The sequence below is a fragment of the Siniperca chuatsi genome, linkage group LG15 (assembly GCF_020085105.1).
Source record: "Siniperca chuatsi isolate FFG_IHB_CAS linkage group LG15, ASM2008510v1, whole genome shotgun sequence".
Lineage (NCBI taxonomy): Eukaryota > Metazoa > Chordata > Actinopteri > Centrarchiformes > Sinipercidae > Siniperca > Siniperca chuatsi.
The window spans coordinates 5,819,032-5,838,327 of NC_058056.1; the positions used below are offsets into that span (position 1 = coordinate 5,819,032).

General features: G+C 41.7%; 1 protein-coding gene across 16 annotated transcripts in view; it reads left to right on the forward strand.

Annotated features, from left to right (window-relative positions):
• myt1lb (myelin transcription factor 1-like, b) overlaps positions 1–19,296 on the forward strand; it is a 106,890-nt gene that overhangs the window by 43,789 nt on the left and 43,805 nt on the right. The gene's annotated exons all lie outside the window — the stretch shown is intronic.

The window sequence follows — 19,296 nt, forward strand, 5'->3', positions numbered from 1 at the left end:
ATAGCCAATTATCAATTCATTACCCATGCAGCACAACTCTTTCTCTCTTTCTACGCCTACAGCCTTAAAGTTCTTGTTGGGTGAGTTGAGTGGGCGGAAGGTAGAACACAACTTTATTTTAAATTTGAAGGTTTTCTTTGTCACTGGGAAAGTTTCGTCTCAGTATATTTTTTAAGTCCTATTGTCATTTTTTAGGAAGGCAAAAGTGTGAGGATAAGCTTAAAGTTCATTATAATGCATGTTAAAAGACAGCAACTATCTTAAGATAACACTTGATAGAAGGTATACTTGCACAATATACTGTAAGATATTTACTTGACCCTGATTTTAGCAACAGTGAAAAAAATCCAAGTTGTCATACAGTGTTCTAGTACACATTAGGGCTGTCCCTCTGAGAAGCTAGCTTAGGCAGAATATTTGACTTTTAGGAGGTGGGAAGTTCACTCAATTTCTATATTTTATTTTGTTATGTCATGTGCATGTGGTTCCTCCTTACTTATCTATGGGATTTCTTTCTAAATACTCAACATTATTACTGTTATTGATATTATTTTGTGTCACGACCGATTAATTCCGGTAACAGAGGGAGGAGGACTCAAACGCAGACAAATACACACCAGGCAAGCAGGTAGGATAAAGAGAAATTTACTCAAGGCGATGGTCAGGAACAGGCTTACAGGTGAGCAACAGGATGTCAGTCTGAACAGTCAAATAAATCCAAGAGGGGCACGGCAGGTGAGCAGGTCAGGAATAGGCAACAGGTCAAAACACAGGAACAGTCTGTGGAAGAGTCTGAGGGCATCTGGTGGACAGGTAGACAATGGCAATGACGGGGCCTGGGGAAGTGGGAATGTGGCTGAAAGTAGGGACATGGGGGTAGAATGGGTAAGAATAAACACAACTGAGGCAGACATTGTGACATTTTGCATCAACACACATTACCTACAATTATGAGAAATATGTTATTCATGGCTGCTGCCCATTGCAGTCCAGCGCACCTGCAGAGCTTTCGTTTCTCTGTTTTTCCAGTTAGTTTTGTGATCAGGTGATTCTGAGACAAGACTTGGTTCGTAAACATGTATAGTTATCTTTCATTGCTCCGTGCACAATGACTGCGAAAAATAAAATAAAAAAGTGCACTGATTTGACTAACAAGATGAGTTTCAAGGGGCTCAGGGGCTTCATCTACATTTATGGGGCAACCCTCGTACACACTGTAATGACCAAAATGAGACACAATATTAATTTCTACAAAAATAGTTTTGTTACTTGCCATTAAAATGTACCAGCCACTCCGAAGCATTGGCCTTAATGGAGCCCTTATACTTGCATTGTAACAGCTTATTGACTTATGTTACACAAGATGCAACACTGTCTCTTGGAAGCATGAGGAGTGTAGCCAAAAGGATCTAACTGGAATTTATGAGTTCATTAATGTTAGCCACTCAGTCTGCCTGTCCACACTAGTACATATATGTGTATGTGTATATATATAAATATATATACATTCCTATTATTTTCACTATTATTTACTGGGTGTAAAGTATAACCTGTTTGGGAATTCAATGGCGGGTATTTCAGTGTCCTCTACTTGTCTTTGCAAGTTGTTTCCACCCGAGTAATGTGTGAATTTAATTTTGTCCTTGGCTGTGTGTTAGGGGATGGTTGCAGCTAAGATAAGGGTTCCTGCCTACCTATATATCAATAAATAATATTCCACCTGGAAGATTACTGTGTAGCCTTTAGCTGATATTCATAGATAGTACAAGGTGTACTCTCCCTCCTCTCTCTCCCCAATCCCTCATACCCTTCTACTTTCACTGTTTTCTCCCTTTCCCCCATTTTCTGTCATTCTCACCTCCCTCCCTCCCTCCCTCCCTCCCTCGCTCCCTCCCCCACCTTCTCTCTCTCTCTCTCTTCCTCACTCTGCTGCTGCCTGCAGATAGTAATTAATCAGGGGATCGATGTGAAGCCTATCTCCAGGCTGAGGCGTCTATAATGTCGATAATGCTGCTCGATGGCCTCTCTCCCCCGGAGAGCTGATAGTCTTCAGGACGAACACCCTTGACTTTGCATGGAGCGGTCTGGGCTGCATCTGGGCTGTGGTTGTTATGCTTGTGTGCGTGATTGTACATGTGTTTTTATGAACATACCCTACTTGTATGCATCCATGTAAGCCTTTTCTCACATAAGGCAAACACACACGCGCACACACACAGAAATGGGTCGAGATATATGTACGATGACATGGGTCAGGTGTATTATAGGGACTGAGGGAATGCAAACTAACTGTATTAGGATAGTAATGTCCCATTATCTGAGAGAATCTTTTTTAGGTTGACTGTTAAGGGGTCAGGGTAAAGACAGGTGTGTGATTGTGGTTATAAAATTGGTGCTGCCCATCACAGACATTGAACTGATCCCACAACACCATCAGAAGGCTCAACAGGAAGTTGTGGGCCCCATTCTTCATACATGATAACTGTATTAGCTTGATATAATTGTTGAAGATTTGACATGAATCTGAATTTTTCAGTTCCTTCAACCTGGCTCAAAATGTATCTGAAGCTGTTGACAGAACTTGCTGCTTTCCGACACAATCTTAAACCTGCAAAAGTGAAGTCTTTTTTACAGGTAGTTGGATCCTGATTTGTTAACGTTAACCTATAAATGGACTCTTTTTTTGAGATACAAATTCTTTCCGTAGCTGCACCAACAGAATGGTGTTGATATGGTTATGGTGAAAACATGCATTACTGAGAAGTCATTATTACAACGCTGTATTCTAGAACCTGTGCACGCTTAAAAATACTATTAAGATAAAATCAGTACTCTTAAAGAAGCAATCCAATTTTAGTTTCATAATTATTATAATTTCCAAGGAGACTTGTCATTTAGACACAAACATGTATTAAATGTACTTGTATCATAAGTACATATTGGAGCCACACTGATAAACCATCCAGGCTTATATATAGGCCGATATTAGCTTATCGCCAATACATCAGTAAATGTGTATATGGCAGCTGATAAGCAGCAAGAAATTACAGAAGCGATTCAGAAACAGTGTTTCAGTGACAAGGTTGTTTTTCATCTGTAAAATGTCCTGCTCAGTTCGCTGTTCTTTTGTAAGGGAAGTCCTTTGGGACCGTCATCAAAAAATGTTTCTTTATGTTACGTGTGGAAAAAATATCAACAAATATATGGTTTATCTCATTTTTTAAACTCTCAAATATCAATATTGGTATCGGCCTCAAAAATCCAGTATTGGCCGAGTTCTAGTATACATGTCATACACTCAAATTTATTCACTCCATTAATTTAATTTCATAGTCAGTTTCATAAATGATATGTAAATCATTCTAGTTACTCATATTTCAGGTCTCAAAAAGAATATGGCAGTGAGGAGCCTGGCTGTCCTGGCCTCAGATATTTTCTTGAGCAGTTCAGAAATGGAACTGTCAGTAATCATAGACCCTCAGGATAGATAACTGAAGTCTGTATATTGTATGGCAGAAGTGTACGACGAGCAATGAGCTCTTGTGAGTTTCATTGAAGTGACATTATTATTGTACAGTGGCACACAGTGCGGGATACAGGACATGGATTCCACACATAGAATAAAATTCAGGTTGAGGTCCAGGTTTGATAACATATGGGAAAAGGCAGTTTAGAGAGGGTGCTTTCAGCATGTGTCTGTGCGTCATTGCAGCTGCCCCGTGTCTGCGCCTGATGAAAGCAGCCACAGCAGCGGCAAATATGAAAGCCATGGAAGGTAAAGGCATCCCTTTCCATTCAAAGCTCCAATTACATGGTTGAATTTCTTTTATGAAAGAAAAAAATAAAGATAGCTTTAACAGAGACCCCATCTCAATAAACCTCATCATGGCTTTCATACACAAGGTGGGTGGGGGAGGGGCTGTGCTAGACAGAGAGCTCACAGCATAAACATTCCCCTCCACATCTCTTTTGTCATTTGCATATTTACAGTCTGCCATGCTAATCATGTTTATTGGGGTGTATAAGTACTGTGCATGAGCTCAATAGGGAAGGGTAGCTTTGTGCCAGAGACTGCATAGCAGATGCACTGGGATAAAAATTGCCCCCAACCCCCATTTCTGGAAATAAATGGCTTCTCCTGCAGTAATCCAATTTCAAAAGACAAAAAGAGCCATCTTACATAACTAGGACAGCACGGGCTTTTGCTAATTATGGTGTTAACGCACAGTGAAGAATTCCCCTGATTTTAAACAAAGGCCACGATTTATGAAGATATTTTTGTGGTTTTGGGTGTTGTGTAGTTGAATAAGTGCAGTTCTTACAGTTTCACATCATAAAACAGTACCGAATCTATCATTATGCAAGGTGATGGATGTCTGGCTTACAGGAATAAGATATTTGTTTATTCGACTGCATGTGTCAGAAAAATTTCTAGAGAAAATTACACACCATGTAAAAGCTATCAATATGTAAAGATTTTCAAAGTGGATGTCTCAGTGCCTAAGGCTGGCTGGTAGAGGTAAACCATTCACTCCTTATTTGCATCAAGCAAAAAAATCAAGGGAAACCAATTCCAGATTTTCATGATTTCACCTTGAGCACGTAGATTTCATTGTCAGTCCTAGTGTGCGTTTGCACTGAAGTGTTGAGAACAGTTAAGTAAGGTGGATAACTGCTAAAGCCCCTCATTTTTCCCCTGTCAGATTTCTGCTTCCATACAAAAGACATAAGGTTGTCCTCTGTCGCCGACTGGCCGAATGAGAGAGGCGTACAGTCCTGGCCCCAGCTTTAATTGCTGGTGTCAGAGCTGAAACATGGCCGAACAGGAAATGATCAAGTTAATGAAACGTTTTAATTATTCAACATAATTGTGGAACGTGACGAGCGTGTCGGTGAATCCCTGGCCTGGCTGTTCACACAAGTTGTCTCTCTAACACATACACATACATTCATATACTGGCTCTCTCTCCCTCTTTCTCTCTCTCTCATTCCCTTTGTCTCACCCACATTGAACACTTGCTTTACCACGGTGTTCTCCCTCATCCTTATTACTCGCCATTCTCTTCAATGATAGAACGAGAGAGATCAGTCTGTGTTATAATTACTTGCCCTTGTCTGCTCGGGGTCGTTACTCCGAGCTGCCCACCTCAGCCCCCACCACCGAGCTGTATGCCCACTAGCCTGAGCCCCTGCAGCCATTCTGCACATCACTGCAGGGCTGGTGGGCACTGGCATATCGATCTGAGAGCTGGGGAGCACACAAATTAAAGACAGAGTCTTTTCTCTTATTCTCTATCACTGTCTGTTTGTCTAATACACACATACCCACACAACCACATTTACCAACTGTGCACGCCAGATAATTAAAGACAACTAAAACAAACATGAGGAGATCAGTTCATGAGCACGCCTGAGACTCCTTCCTATCTCACTCTCTGTCTTTGGTCACTCCTTTCTTCCTTCCTTCTGTTTCTTCATCTTGACATGCCTCATCTCTTCTCCTTCCTGCCGCTTTTTAGATCCCCTTTCCCTCCTAACACCCTGTCCCTTCTTTGCTCCTTTCCTTCCTTCCTTCCTTCCTTCCTTCCTTCCTTCCTTCCTTCCTTCCTTCCTTCTTCTTTCTCTCTACCCCTTCCATCTCTCTAGGCTGTCTCTGGCAGAGCTAATTCCCTCTTCAGATGGTGCAGCTCTTATTTGCATACTTATCAAAGTGTTTGGACTATCCGACAGAAGCTGTAGGAAGGTGGGGTCATTAATATGTTAATTACACCCCCTCCCCTTCCTTTTTCTCCCCCTCAGACGGTGGCACACCATCCGTATCCTCCACCTCTCTCTCCGCTTCACACGCAGCCTTTGAATGTTTGAATACCCTCAGAGGCCCTGCAAATGCCATAAGACGCTGTAGACATCCACACATGGGGTTTAGGGTAGGTTCACGGCTATCTATAGTGGGTGTGTATTTGCATGTGTGTGTGTGTGTGTGTGTGTGTGTGTGTGTGTGTGTGTGTGCACTCCGTAAACTACCGTCAATTACATGGATTAGCGGCATTTGTACGTATGTTCGTTAGACATTTTAGAGCCGTAATATGATATGGTTGCACAAATGACCATTAGCTAAATCCCGACATCCCTCATAGGTTTCTGAAGAGCCGGTGTGAAGCTCAGTGCGGTGGTATAGATATAATTGGGTCATCATCATCCGCATAACAATGAAAGTTTATGGAGTGTTTCCTAATAATATTGCCTAACGGAAGCATATATAAGGTGAATAGAATTGGTCCAAACAAAGAACCTTGTGGAACTCTGTGACTAACTTTGGTGTGCATGGAGGGTTCACTGTTAACATGTACAAATTGAGCTCGATCTGATAGATAGGATTCAAACCAGCTTAGTGCGGTTCCTTTAATGCCAATTAAATGTTCCAGTCTCTGTAATAGGATGTGATGGTCAATGATGTTGAATGCAGCACTGAGATCTAACAAGACGAGTACAGAGACAAGGCCATTGTCCGATGAAATTAAAAGGTAATTTGTATTTTTCACCAGTGCTGTCTCTGTGCTATGATGCACTCTAAATCCTGACTGAAAATAAACTATTGTTATTTAGAAAGTCACACAACTGATTGGCAACAGCTTTCTCAAGGATCTTAGAGAGAAAGGGAAAGTTAGCTATAGGTCTATAGTTGGCTAAAACCCCTGGATGAACAGTGGGCTTTTTAAGAAGAGGTTTAATTATAGCTATTTTAAAAGACTATGGTACATAGCCTGTTACTAAAAACAGATTGATCATATCCAGTAAAGAAGTGCTAAGGGTAAAACTTCTTTAAGCAGCCTAGTTGGAATGGGGTCTAAGAGACAGGTTGATGGCTTAGATGAAGAAATCATTGAAGTTAGTGACAAAGGTCGATAGGAGAAAAGCAGTCTAAATAGATATCAGGTTTTACAGCTTTTTCTAAGGTTCTTGTGTTTGAAGATAAATCGGTACCGGTTGAGCGCAGGACGTGATGAATTTTTTCTCTAATAGTTGAAATTTTATTATTAAAGAAGCTCATGAAGTCGTTACTACTGAGGGCTATAGGAATACATTGCTCAATAGAGCTGTGATTCTCTATCAGCCTGGCTACAGTGCTGAAAAGAAACCTGGGGTTGTTGGAACACCATTTCCTTTCAAGGTTTGCTTTAATTTGTGGGTTTGGGGGTTATACCATGGAGCTAACCTTCTTGGTTTCATTATCTACTTTTTAAGAGGTGATAGAATCGAGTGTCGTTCGCAGTGAGTCTGCAGCACTATCAACAAGATGGTCAATGTGGGAGTGGCTGAAATTAGCATAGGAGTCCTCTGAATTAACAGTTTTATGTTACATTTGTCCTTATACTTATATACAAGGACTAACTAGTGCTACACCACATTACAAGAAAAATGTTTGTTTATTTTCATTACTTCTACATGGATCAACAACTGGTTAGGATGTTGACATTTTGCCTGGGACAAAAAATGTTTCATCCAGCTTTAGTCTGAGTCTTTTAGCACGATAGCATATATGTAGCCGTCAAGTGCATATTTAAGGCCCCTTTTCTCATTTCTCCCAAAATGAGTGAGCTGGAACCATTAAAAAGTTACCCAGAAACACAGTTTTCAACCAAGTCATGGAGCTAATGTTAGCTTAATTAGCTCACTAGCTACCACTGATGAAATCTGCCACTATTTTTGCTGTAAACTGCATACGAGCTGTGCAAGAAAACTTGACAGGCATAGCAACAGTAACTAGGAGGGGCAGGTCTTAGAAAAACTGCCAATTGCTAACTCTAACCCTCTGTGTTTGAAGCTTGTCTAAAGGCATATTTCCATGCAACAGTTCCACAAAGTTAATTAAGTATCTCTCCATTCATAGTCCAAGGCTACAGTAGACTGAATCTGCATACTGTACAGAATGCTGTTCTCATGTCAGTTAAAGTAACATGATTACTGTCCTACGTAAAGGTTACAGGGTCAGTAGTTAAGTCACTCAGCTGAAGGATAGGGACATCTTGTTAATTCTGACTTATCTGCTCATGAACAAAGGTTAATAGGTCATTTATGTGTTGGCTGTTGTAACAAAGCTTGGTTGGCAGGGCATTGCAGATTAGTCAGTGTTGATGCAGGTGATTGACTGAAGCTTACAACAACCAACTCTGGCTGACATTACAATGGAAATATTGGTGCAAGGTATCTTGGGAATTGTTGTCCTTGATCGAGTTTATTTTGTGGTTTGAATCTACTATATGGGAATGCCAAAATCCACAGAATTCAAACATGTTTTTCAGTAATATGCCGGCAAACAGAGGTAAGTGGTTCATGGAATAAAAGGGAAACATGAAAATAAATGTTTAACATTTTTCTGTGGAAAGGTAACTAGGTAACCAGGGAATGTTTTCTAAACTAGGTTTTAATAATTTAAACAGGGGAGGGAAGGCATGGGAACTGTTACAACATTCCTTCTCACCAGATTTGATTTTAGCTTTTCAAGGACAAATAAGAATTCTAATAGCTACCTCACTGAACATGTTTATGTTAAGTAGACTTTCTTTCAGTATCTTGCTTTCACCTTTACTGTCGTCTCTCTTCTGTATGTTGCTGTGCCTCTGCCAGTTCGCCAAGGGGTGGCTTTCTGGGTTAGTATTATGTGTGGTGGATCGAAGGAATGTAGAAGGGACTACAGTATATTATCACAGAGCCATCTACAGTAAATTGGAGATAAACAGTGTGATTTTTACAGCAAGAGACAGCACAGACCACCAACGCTTGTTTTGCACCCTCCATTTTGTGAATGCTTTTCCTTTTTCTGAGAAGAGGCGTGTTTGTACAATTGTATGAAAAATATACCACTAGAAACTGGGTGGAGGCACGAGAACAGAAGTAAAGGAAAGGCAAAGAGATTAGACAAAACAAAAGGTGAAATGAGGAGAGCCCTCACCTTGTTCTTAGCAACAATAAAAGCCTCACAAATCCACCCGGCCTTGCCTCTGAATACATATGTCTCTCTGTGCCCAACCGAGAGGGCGTTTAATTCAAACCACATAGGGCAGACTTAATAATTACTCTCACTTTGAACGCAATTTCCTGGCTGGGGGAAATGATTGACAGATTGTATCCATGGTGTCAGGGGGCCAGCCACGCCCCTCCTGACTAAGGCAGAAATTAAAGAACAGCAGGAGCTAAATTACACCTTAGCAAAGACCTCTGGCAAGAGGACAGGAAGGTAAGCATGATGAATGAGAAAAGGATCAGAACAGAAAGGTAGAGGGTGAGTCGCGTGGGAGCATGGAGATGATCGGAGGAATGGCTCGGAAATACATTTGCAGCCACACACACACACACACACAGATGCTGGTAGACAGACAAACATACGCACAGAGGTAATGGGTCTGCAGTACTATTGGAGTGTAAAGGGAGAGACACTTAAATGCCATCTCTACAGTTGGGATGCTATTTACTCCCTCTCTCTCTCTCTCACACACACACACACACATGCACACAGTCATCTCTGCTGTCTCTACTATGTCATGCTCTCAAAGCACTCAGACTGATATGAGAGCAGCAAGCAACCAGCAGAGTGGCACAATGAGTTTCAGGGTATCTACATTGGAAGAGCTCAACAACAGCAGGAAGTGGGCTAGAAGAGTGACATATCACTGGTTTGTACACAATGTAAGGAAAAAAATAACTGATGGGTTTACTGTGGTCGCTCTATATACACTGTTCTTTTGTAATTCCATATTTGGTCTTAAAGTATAGGTGTAGTGATATGCTATATTTTCATTATTGTCAACAAATACAATGGAAAGACCAAAACAACAATGACCTGATCCTACTTACAAGTACCGTGTGTATCCAAACCCTGATATATCTTATTCCTCAGTGCCATAGAGCTCCGCTGTTCTGAAAAACACATCAATGAGCCCGAACCATTACATGAATACACACACTGTAGTTTAGTCAATCTCACATACACCGTCATGCTGCAGGAAATAATCACTAGAGCACCAAATATGGATTAATCCGCAGCTGAAAATAGTCCTTAAAATGAAACTATATATTTATGATCTGTTTTTACTTCCTCAGCAGGAACCAATGGGCTTGGGGCTGAGTGCCAGAGAACTATCAACACATTGTTGGTTTTGGTCTTTTCATGGGATTTGTTGACAATGATAACAATAAAGATCAGACTTATCATTTAAATGTATTTCCTAAAACAAGTCAAATATTCTGCCTGTGGTACGAATTACTTCTGGTTGTCTTTCATGCAGTTCTATGTGTTTCAGGAATAGTACATGTGTAGTCAGTGAAAATACTGTGAACCAGCTATCTAGACTAAAACCAATGTTTTCTTGAATTAGGCTTATATGCATCACTGACATTTTCTCAATTAACTGACAGCTTTTGGCAGACTTATTTATTGAAAAACAATATTTTACGAGTCAATAGAAGAATACTGTAAATTACTTGTTAATATGGATATAGATATTCTTTGCAGTGTAGGGTGTTGCTGCCTGCTGGTGCCAAACCACTTGTGGCTATCTGATGGTCCACTAAGTGTTTGCTGCTAAGACAGATGGTGTACTGTAGGTTTACCTCTTTCTGGGTAAAGTGCTGCCAGGCTGGCTTCAAGGGGCCTTGACTGGAGCAGAGCCTTCAGAACAGGCTCTTCACCTGGAGAGAGAGAGGGGAGCGAGGCAAAGGGCAGCACACTGACACACACACACACATTCACACGTACATTCCCACATAGTCTCTCAATGTGAACTGACACAAATGTAGACATACAAGACACACACACATCTCCTAAGCCCTCACACACACACAACCTACTTCACATGTAGAGCAGTATTCCCAGCTGAGTGCCTCTCTCCAACCTGGCAATTTCAGTGGAAAGAGAATCCAGCTAAAGTACACATGGCGTCGTGCTGATTTCACAACAGGGGGGTTGAATGGCAGAATGGCCTCACTACAGCCCTTGTTACTGATCCGGCAAGATCCAACTCATCTATTTCAAAAGCACTCTATCTTTCACACTTGTGTGTGTGCATATACAGATGGAGCTAGATTGCAGAAGTCCCAGTTTTTTACAGTCTTGCAGCATTGTTGGATTGTTGCTGTAAATACTGTTTATCTGATGCAGAACATATTTAGGGTGGACAGACCTCTATACTTACTTCCAGTGAGCGATGTACAATACACACACGCACACACATGCAGATACAATTCATACACAGAAACATTATGTACATGCTCTTACACGCAACACCATCTGACAGTGATGTTTTGGGTGACATGTAGTTTCTAGGTTGCACAAGATGCTCCAATAAATGAATCATGAGTAAATCTGTGAGGTGTGAATAATAGATGGGAGGAGAGGTAAAAAACAAAGGAGTGCTGTTATAATTTGTTAATAAGACACTCCGGAGCATCACTAACTAGATCTCATTACCACAATACACGCAGGCATGCATACTCGCACACCCACAGCCACACACACACACACATCCTCCCACTCACATGCACACACACTTTGTGCACATAGCCCACATGCCAAACACATACAGAAGTCTCTCATCCTGCGTGACTATTTTTACCTGTGAAGCCTGTCGTTGCCTAGCATTCTGTAATTACATCCCACACTCCACCAACGAATGATTAGAAGCAATGATGGATGGGTTAACACTGTCACCTAAGGATGCCTCGGCGCAAAACTAATTACGCGACTATACATGTGTCATATGTCTGATACATGTGATAGCCCTCTCAGCCTCCTGCCATAACTGTGGAACAAGTGCGATAAAGGTGGACGACGTGTCTCCTGTTAATCAACAGATAAGAGATGATGAAGTAACTCCACTGTTGATTAATAGATCTTTGTAGCTCAGTGGTGTCTTAAATATAGACTACCAGAATGACATAAAGAGTTCCTTGGCATTTGGGTTTGAGTTTGCCTCACCAAACACTGAACTTAAATTACTAATTTCTTTCTTGAAAAGAAACAAGTGCAACTTTTTCTGTCGGCAATAAAAATGATCTCCTTTTAATAATTTTGTTTGCTTAGCAAGGTTATATATCTTGTAGATGGATCAATCAATGCCCTTATTTCGTCATAATCTTATGTCGAGCTTTTTATTTATTACTATGCACTTTGTGGAGGTTTTCTGAATGTATACTATTTTTCTTTTCACTGCCAGAAGACAGAAGATAATACTATGGATTTTCTGTCATGTATGGCAAGAGAGCTGTTTAGACTCTGTCTCTCTGCATAGACAAATTTTGGTGTAACTTGGATCAGGAGATGGGGTGTGTGTGTGTCTGCTTATACATGCAAAGTGTGTGTGCCTGCGTAGTGTGTGTGTGTGTGTGTGTGTGTGTGCAGACGGGGATGTGAGGGGTTGCGTTTATGATTGCCACGGCTGCAGCTGGTGCTGTGGGCTGAGTAATTGCCTGTGTTGGTAGGGAGAGCGTGGTAGCGAGCTAAAAGTCAAGTGCTCTCTTCCTGCTGTAGACCTCATTTGGATTCCACATAGCTAGCTAGCAAGCTAACGCCAGCCTTGGGCCTGTATTATTCATAACTTGACAGATAGCTCTCACTAAAAGCATTGGAACTGGGCCAGGCGGTGATGGAGCGACAGGGGGAAGCGGCATCACTGCACCTCACTCTCTGCCTGGCAGGAGGAGAGGAGAGGATACAGGACTAAAGTAAAGGATAGGAAATTCAAGGTAGAATGCAGCAGCAGGGAGATGAGCAGTTTTAACAGAAGCAAGGAAATGTCTAAGTGGGAAAGGAAAAGGAAGTAGGGCTATAGGGATGAAGAGAGTGAGGACGTGAAGCGGGTACAGAGGGTGAAGAAGGAAATCAGACAGAATTATCGGAAGGCCATATGAAGTTAAAGAACAGTGTGACTAAAACGTAAAAGCACAGCTTGCATTATTACAGAGAGAGAGGATGAGTGCACTAACCACAAAAGGATGAAAATGGAGAGAAGGCAGAAGCAGAAACGAAGAGCGAGTGAGTGAAAGCATTTCAAATAGAGGAGAGAAAGAGGCCTGGAAAAAGAAGAAGAGAACAGGCAGCCATCCACCCCCGCCAAGCTCAGCAACCCCTCTGCCTCCATGTGCAGAACCAGATAAGGTCGCATTAATCAAAATCTGCCACTTCCCCTTCCAAAAAAACACAGTCTATGCCATCAACCCCCCTCTGTGAAGTATCTGTCACCGAAACGGAAATTTCCATATTTAATGGGAAAGCTTTATATTTGTGGGCTGAGGGTGAAAAGAACAGAGTTGGTTGGATCTGTCAGCTCAGTCTTTAGCTTGCACACTTCAGACTGCATGTGGAGCCTTGGGGTTCATTTCAGTTTGGCTGCAACACCATTGTTATCATTTCAACAGTATGATGAAGCTGGACTGAGATTGGTCCTTTTCTTGTAAAACTACAATCATTTGTGTAATAATAATACATTATAACAGTACTATATTGTCAATTCTACATCGCTGTCGCTTTCTTAGCACATTGAACTTTTTCCTACAGCATTTTCTGTCTTGACATAAACCTCTAATGCAATTTAAAACACACTTTGAAAGCATTTCAAAACCAGGGCCGCCAAATTTACAATGGCATGCACATGCAACTTCCCTCGTCATGCCTTTTTCTCTGATGCCATTTGTTTATTTTTTCCCTTTGTAATTTTTACCCCTTATTTATGACAAGCCTGCAGACTACCTTTCCAACATTATCCGGTGTCAGATAAACAGGTGGTGTTTACTTTTTTTCATCCTCCTCTTTTTTTCTTCTTCTTTTTTTAATAACCACCTCCCTGAGGAAAGACATCAAAGGGAATAACAGATCATGTGCAGTGAGTGCAGAGCGTGCCAGGGGGATGTGGGCATGTAGGGGGGAGGTGGGGGTGGGTGAGGGGTCGAGGCAGCTGCTTATGGCAAGCTCCAGGCCGGGCACATCCTGACCTCTAACCCCTGAACCCCCACAAGCCCTCCACAATTCCAACCTCCCCATCCCATCCTATCCCCAGCCAGCCCTCCCCTCGCAGCAGCTGCCAACTAAATTACATCAATGTCAAAAAGCCCTCCTCCTCTGCTGGGGTGATGGAGCCTGGTAAACATGACCCAGAGTGGGAATTACAACGTGACGCAAGAAGGGCAGACACTTTAGTCAGAATTACAGTAAAGGATAAGGCTGGTGATATTCTACATTTTTGTCATTGTCAACAAATTCCATGAAAAAACCAAAACCAACAATGTGTTATTGTGTCTCTCAATACATGCCACTTCCCCAGCTGATCTGTATCTAAGCAACATCAAGCCCATCCGGTTCCCACCAAAGATGTAAATCTTTCAAACAGGTCATGAATATGTACTTTTATTTTCAAAAAAGAGCAAGCAAATAAAACAGCTGGGTACTGTACTTTTTATTGCATTACATTAATAAAAAGGAGTAAATTGTATATTAGTTGTTGAGTATTTTAAGCAGGAGATATAGTGCACAATATTTTCCAGGACCAGGATAGTATATGAGGGAACAACTCAAATAACTATAGTGCCGATGTTCATGGTAATGAAGGAACATGTCACCCAATGCAACAGTGTGGGTCACTGATGTGTTTTTGGACAGCAATGGAGCTCTATGGCACAGAGGAATAAGATATATCAGAATCTTTTCATGGGATTTACCATTAATAACAAAAATACAGAATATCACCAGACTAATTGTCATTTTTTAATACATTTTTGTTATGTTGTTCAGAAACAATTCAAGTCACTTAAAGGGAAACTTCACTAATGGGGACAACAAGTTTTGAAATTGGTCCAGTATTGAGCGAGAGCGCTGCAGCTGGCAATGTAATCCTTCTGGGCAATTGTGCGCTGTCAATGCGTCCACTGAAAGTGCTTGTTTTTGCCGCTGACAGGCTCAGATTGTTATTATAAGTGTCTGACAACATTATAGAAAGGATCCCTACAGAGATAGACCTTTTTGTTAAAGAGTAAGATATTTTTGTTTAACCAGAAAAAGCACCGACAGAATAATCGATAATGGAAATAATTGTTTGTTGCAGCTCAAGTTTAGTAACACATTCCAGCCGTGTACGTGATTCTCAGCATAGATCACATCGTTAGTGACTAAATACCCTAGTGATTATTCAGTTCAAGAAGCAAAGACTAAATGAAGGAAGAAAGCATTATTTCCATTCTGCTCTAATTTACCTTGACCTTTCTATTCATTCGCAGCTCGTCTTTGTCAGCTCATCCAATAAACAACTATTATGACAACCTCCACTGTGACTTCCATAGATAAATGGACAAGCTGGAGGAAGGAATTCCTTTTCCAAAATGGCTGCTGGGCTAGCAGCTAACTAGCTGGCCTCTCTGTGTGTGTCTCTGAGTTGGGGTGATTGATTGAAGTCATTACGTTGGTGGAGAGACTCCTTAGCTGGCTAATCCAGGAGTGAATTTAGCTGCAGGATGACAGATAGCCGCATTACACCCCCAGAATCTGTTGCCGGATGAGCTCTCCTACTCAGGACCTCCACTACCAAATTATGCGAAATGGCTTGTATGATACACTTATCAATAGTCTACCAGATTCATTTTAAAATCCCCAACCTCAGTGTTACACTCAATTTAAGGAGTCTGAAAACAAAGCCTAAATGCTTAACATATGCTTGACATATTAAATCATTATATTGTGTGTTCAAAATACATAATAAACACTTATATCATGAAGTACATTTTTACCTAAAGTGTTTACACCTGTGTTATACATTCTTTGCAAATAAAATCAGAATACACCACAACAGATTTGGGCAGCAACTAACGATTCTTTTCATTATCAATTTATCTTCAGATTGCATCCAAAGATCTTTAGTTGACTGTAATGTAAGACAACAAAGACAAGAAATCCTACAATTTAAGAAGCCGTAGTCTTCAAATGTTTGGCCTTTTTGCTTGAAAATGCGTAAAACAATTAATCACTTATCAAATTAGTTGCCGAATTAATTTTCTGTCAAATATCTAATCGACTAATCGTTTCAAATCTACCCCCAGATTTCACAATATTGTGACTATCAAGCTCTGAATTTCCTCCATTATCCCTATCATATCAAAGAATCTACAGAAGAGTTTTGGCATCTCAACTGGTGTGGCAGCAAAAACAAAATCTGAGCAGCCCTGGCCTGTCTCATCCCATCTTTAATGCTTTCAGCTCCTTTCCCGCATCCCCGCCAACTACACAGCTCCTTGGTGGGGACAGTATCAGTAAGGCATACAAACAACCTGTGAGGAGGTGTTTTCCTCCAAGCATGAGTAGTGATTGGCAGATATGGACAAAAGGAGCTAAAGGGGAGCAGCTGAGGCCTTGGATGGGCTCAGGGAGTGAGGATAAAACATAGGAAGCTGTTGCTCAGTGCCCAGTAGAGCCATCGCTAGCCACTTTAGTGTATCTCAGTCATGTTGAGGCTAATGGGCTTAGTGTGAGTATTTGACTAAAGTCAAGAATGGGTTTATTAGCTGCAGGCTACAAATGTTAGCAGGAGCAGCGCAATGGCGCAGTGAATGGGCAACAACAGGCTTATTGAACCAGTGAGCTGAACAACATGTCTGTTGGGTATTGATGCCTCTTAGCTACTTCACCACTGCACTAGTGGTCTAAAACATATATCTACTAATATTATAAAGAGTATGGTCCAGACCTGCTCTATAGGAAAAGTGCAATGAGATAACTTTTGTTATGAATTGGCGCTATATAAATAAATTTTAAAAAAATATATAAACCATTATATATTATATATTTATATAAACCATTGTTGAAATATGCAACCAAACATTAAGATTGCATTTAAATGTTGCTTGTATTATTAAGACTTTAGTGTAAATCCATGTGGGCATGTAATTTCAGCATATATGATCATGTATGTTTCGCTGAGGATTATTTCGACACTACAACGATGAAATAGTATTTTACGCGTTTTAGGACAAACTGTCATTCTGCTGTGTGTGTGTGTGTGTGTGTGTGTGTGTGTGTGTGTGTGAATGAGCCATAGCAGCTGATATGCAAGCTGGAGCCTGAGACGCTAGAAAACGCCCCAAATTGCGGCGTCTGCCATGTGCTGAGCCTCCTGCACCAAGACACTGTCTTTTGTTCTCCCCTGCTAGCTGGAGAAGCCTGACAGCTCTGAAATGATCCGCTTTCCTCTTCCACACACACACACACACACACACACACACACGTCTCTCCTTTTCTTTTCAACTACTCTACTATATATTTCCCAATTTTGCGTGCACACAAAAGAGGTATATACACACATGCACAAAAACATACATTCTCCTGTCTGTCTCGCTCCCATAGCCTCTAGTTTTCCTCCCCACCTCTCGTTTTTTCTCCCTGTCTGTCTTTCTCTCTCATTTTTCCTCACTGGCTGGCTGTGAGGATGGCGAATCCCTCATGGATTTCTGGAGGGTATCACCATGGAGACAGGGCTCTGCCACACGTGTCTATAGATCCTCCTGCTGGATAGGGGGCACAGCCAGAGGTGGTGCATTCCCTCCATCTCTGGTCTGCTCTGCGGAGAGAGAAGGAGAAACAACAATGAGCTGAGGTTGAGGGAGAGATGGGAGAAAATGGGAAAAAAAGGTGGAAAGAGTAAGTGGTGGAAATATAGAGAGAAATTGGTGTGAGAGAAGGGTTGGGGTAATATATACTCTAAGATATATATGGAGGGGGTGAAGAAAGTGGATGTGTGGAAGGAAAAGGAGCAGGTGAGGTTGTGATGGGTGAGAACAGAAAGGGACAAATATGAGGTGAGAATGTTGGGTGACAGGAGGAGATGACGAGAGAGAGAGGGGAGTCAAGAAAAAAGCAGCAGTGAAAGCAGGCAGAGGAGGAGGCAACAGCAGCCTCATCCCTGTGTCAGGGAGACAAATAGCGTGTGATACTAATGACTGGCTAAAGCTTTTGCCCCTGCTGAGAACAGCCGCTAATATGACTGCTAATAAAGGCACCGTGGAATGCTGTCGCATTCCAGCAGTCGCTCAACTGTCACCCAAAATTAGCCAAACGGGAGCTCTCCTTCTCCTGCCGCTCCACTCTCCTGCCTCACATTAATGTTCCAGAAATGGGGCCCTCTCTGTAACGTTTCCAGGAGGTTTTTTCTGCATTGAAGGGCCACTTGTTCACACTGTAATAGAATTTGTTCCATCTTATAATGCTGAGGATGCCCACTCCATAAAATATGAAGTGGTCTTTTTGTGATCTGAAGCTCTTTTCGTCTTTGATTGCTATCTCTCATACTCCTCTTGGAGGATTTTGTGATTCTGCCAGGGGACAAAGCAAAGGGAAACTTAGAGTTGTACAGTATTTTCTCATCTCCTTCCTTTCGCTGCACAATGCCTGCATAATTTATTTTCTTTTTCATTTAAAGGCCACCAAATTATTTCTGGAATTTTAATTGCCAAGCTCAGTGAGTGGGATGCATTGCCTGTGATGACGAATGTTGTAGCCAAGGTCACACAGCGACAGAGCCAGGGACCGTGGGATGGAGGATCTGTGGAGGCTTCCTGTGGCTTAGTCATCTTGGGGCTTAGGAGAATCGGGGCAAACACACCTCTCACAGTGTCACAACAACCTGACAACGCCTCTTAACAGGAGTGTGATTAAATGTAATTTACATAAGATGCTCTACAGTTGCTTTCAATGAACCGGGGCTTTTAAACAGGAGCCAAAAATCTGTTCCACTGTAGGTGGAACTTTTAGCGTAGTCAGGTTTGAAATCATGTTTGCTCTCCGTTATCAAAAAGGCCTCTTTGTTTTGTACAATGCTGACCCAAAATAATTAAGTGCACTTGACTCCTTTTAAAGATACAATGAAAAAATATACAACCCACCATTTATTATTTGCTATCCATTAGCTGATGTTGCAAAGCAATTATAGCAATTCAACAACTTTTTTAGAGTGATTCAGGTGTAGTCACATTAATACCTGTCAGCCACTGAGCTATGCTGTGGCTCAATGCTTGATAGCAAACGTTGCTTTATTGTTAAGATAAAGGTAGAGAGGCAGGACCGGGGGGGGGGGGCTGTGTCTGTCTGCCATTTCCACACCCCTTCTCCCTCACCCCCTCCCTCTCCCTCTTTCCTCCCACTCACCTATCCTCCTCTTCTGCCAGCCCGCCTGCCTTGGCAGCCGCTAACCTGCTGGGACTGGCCCTTGATTTATTTGGAGAGGGCCCTGGAACGGAGGGGCCAGGATGAGTGGCATTTTAATG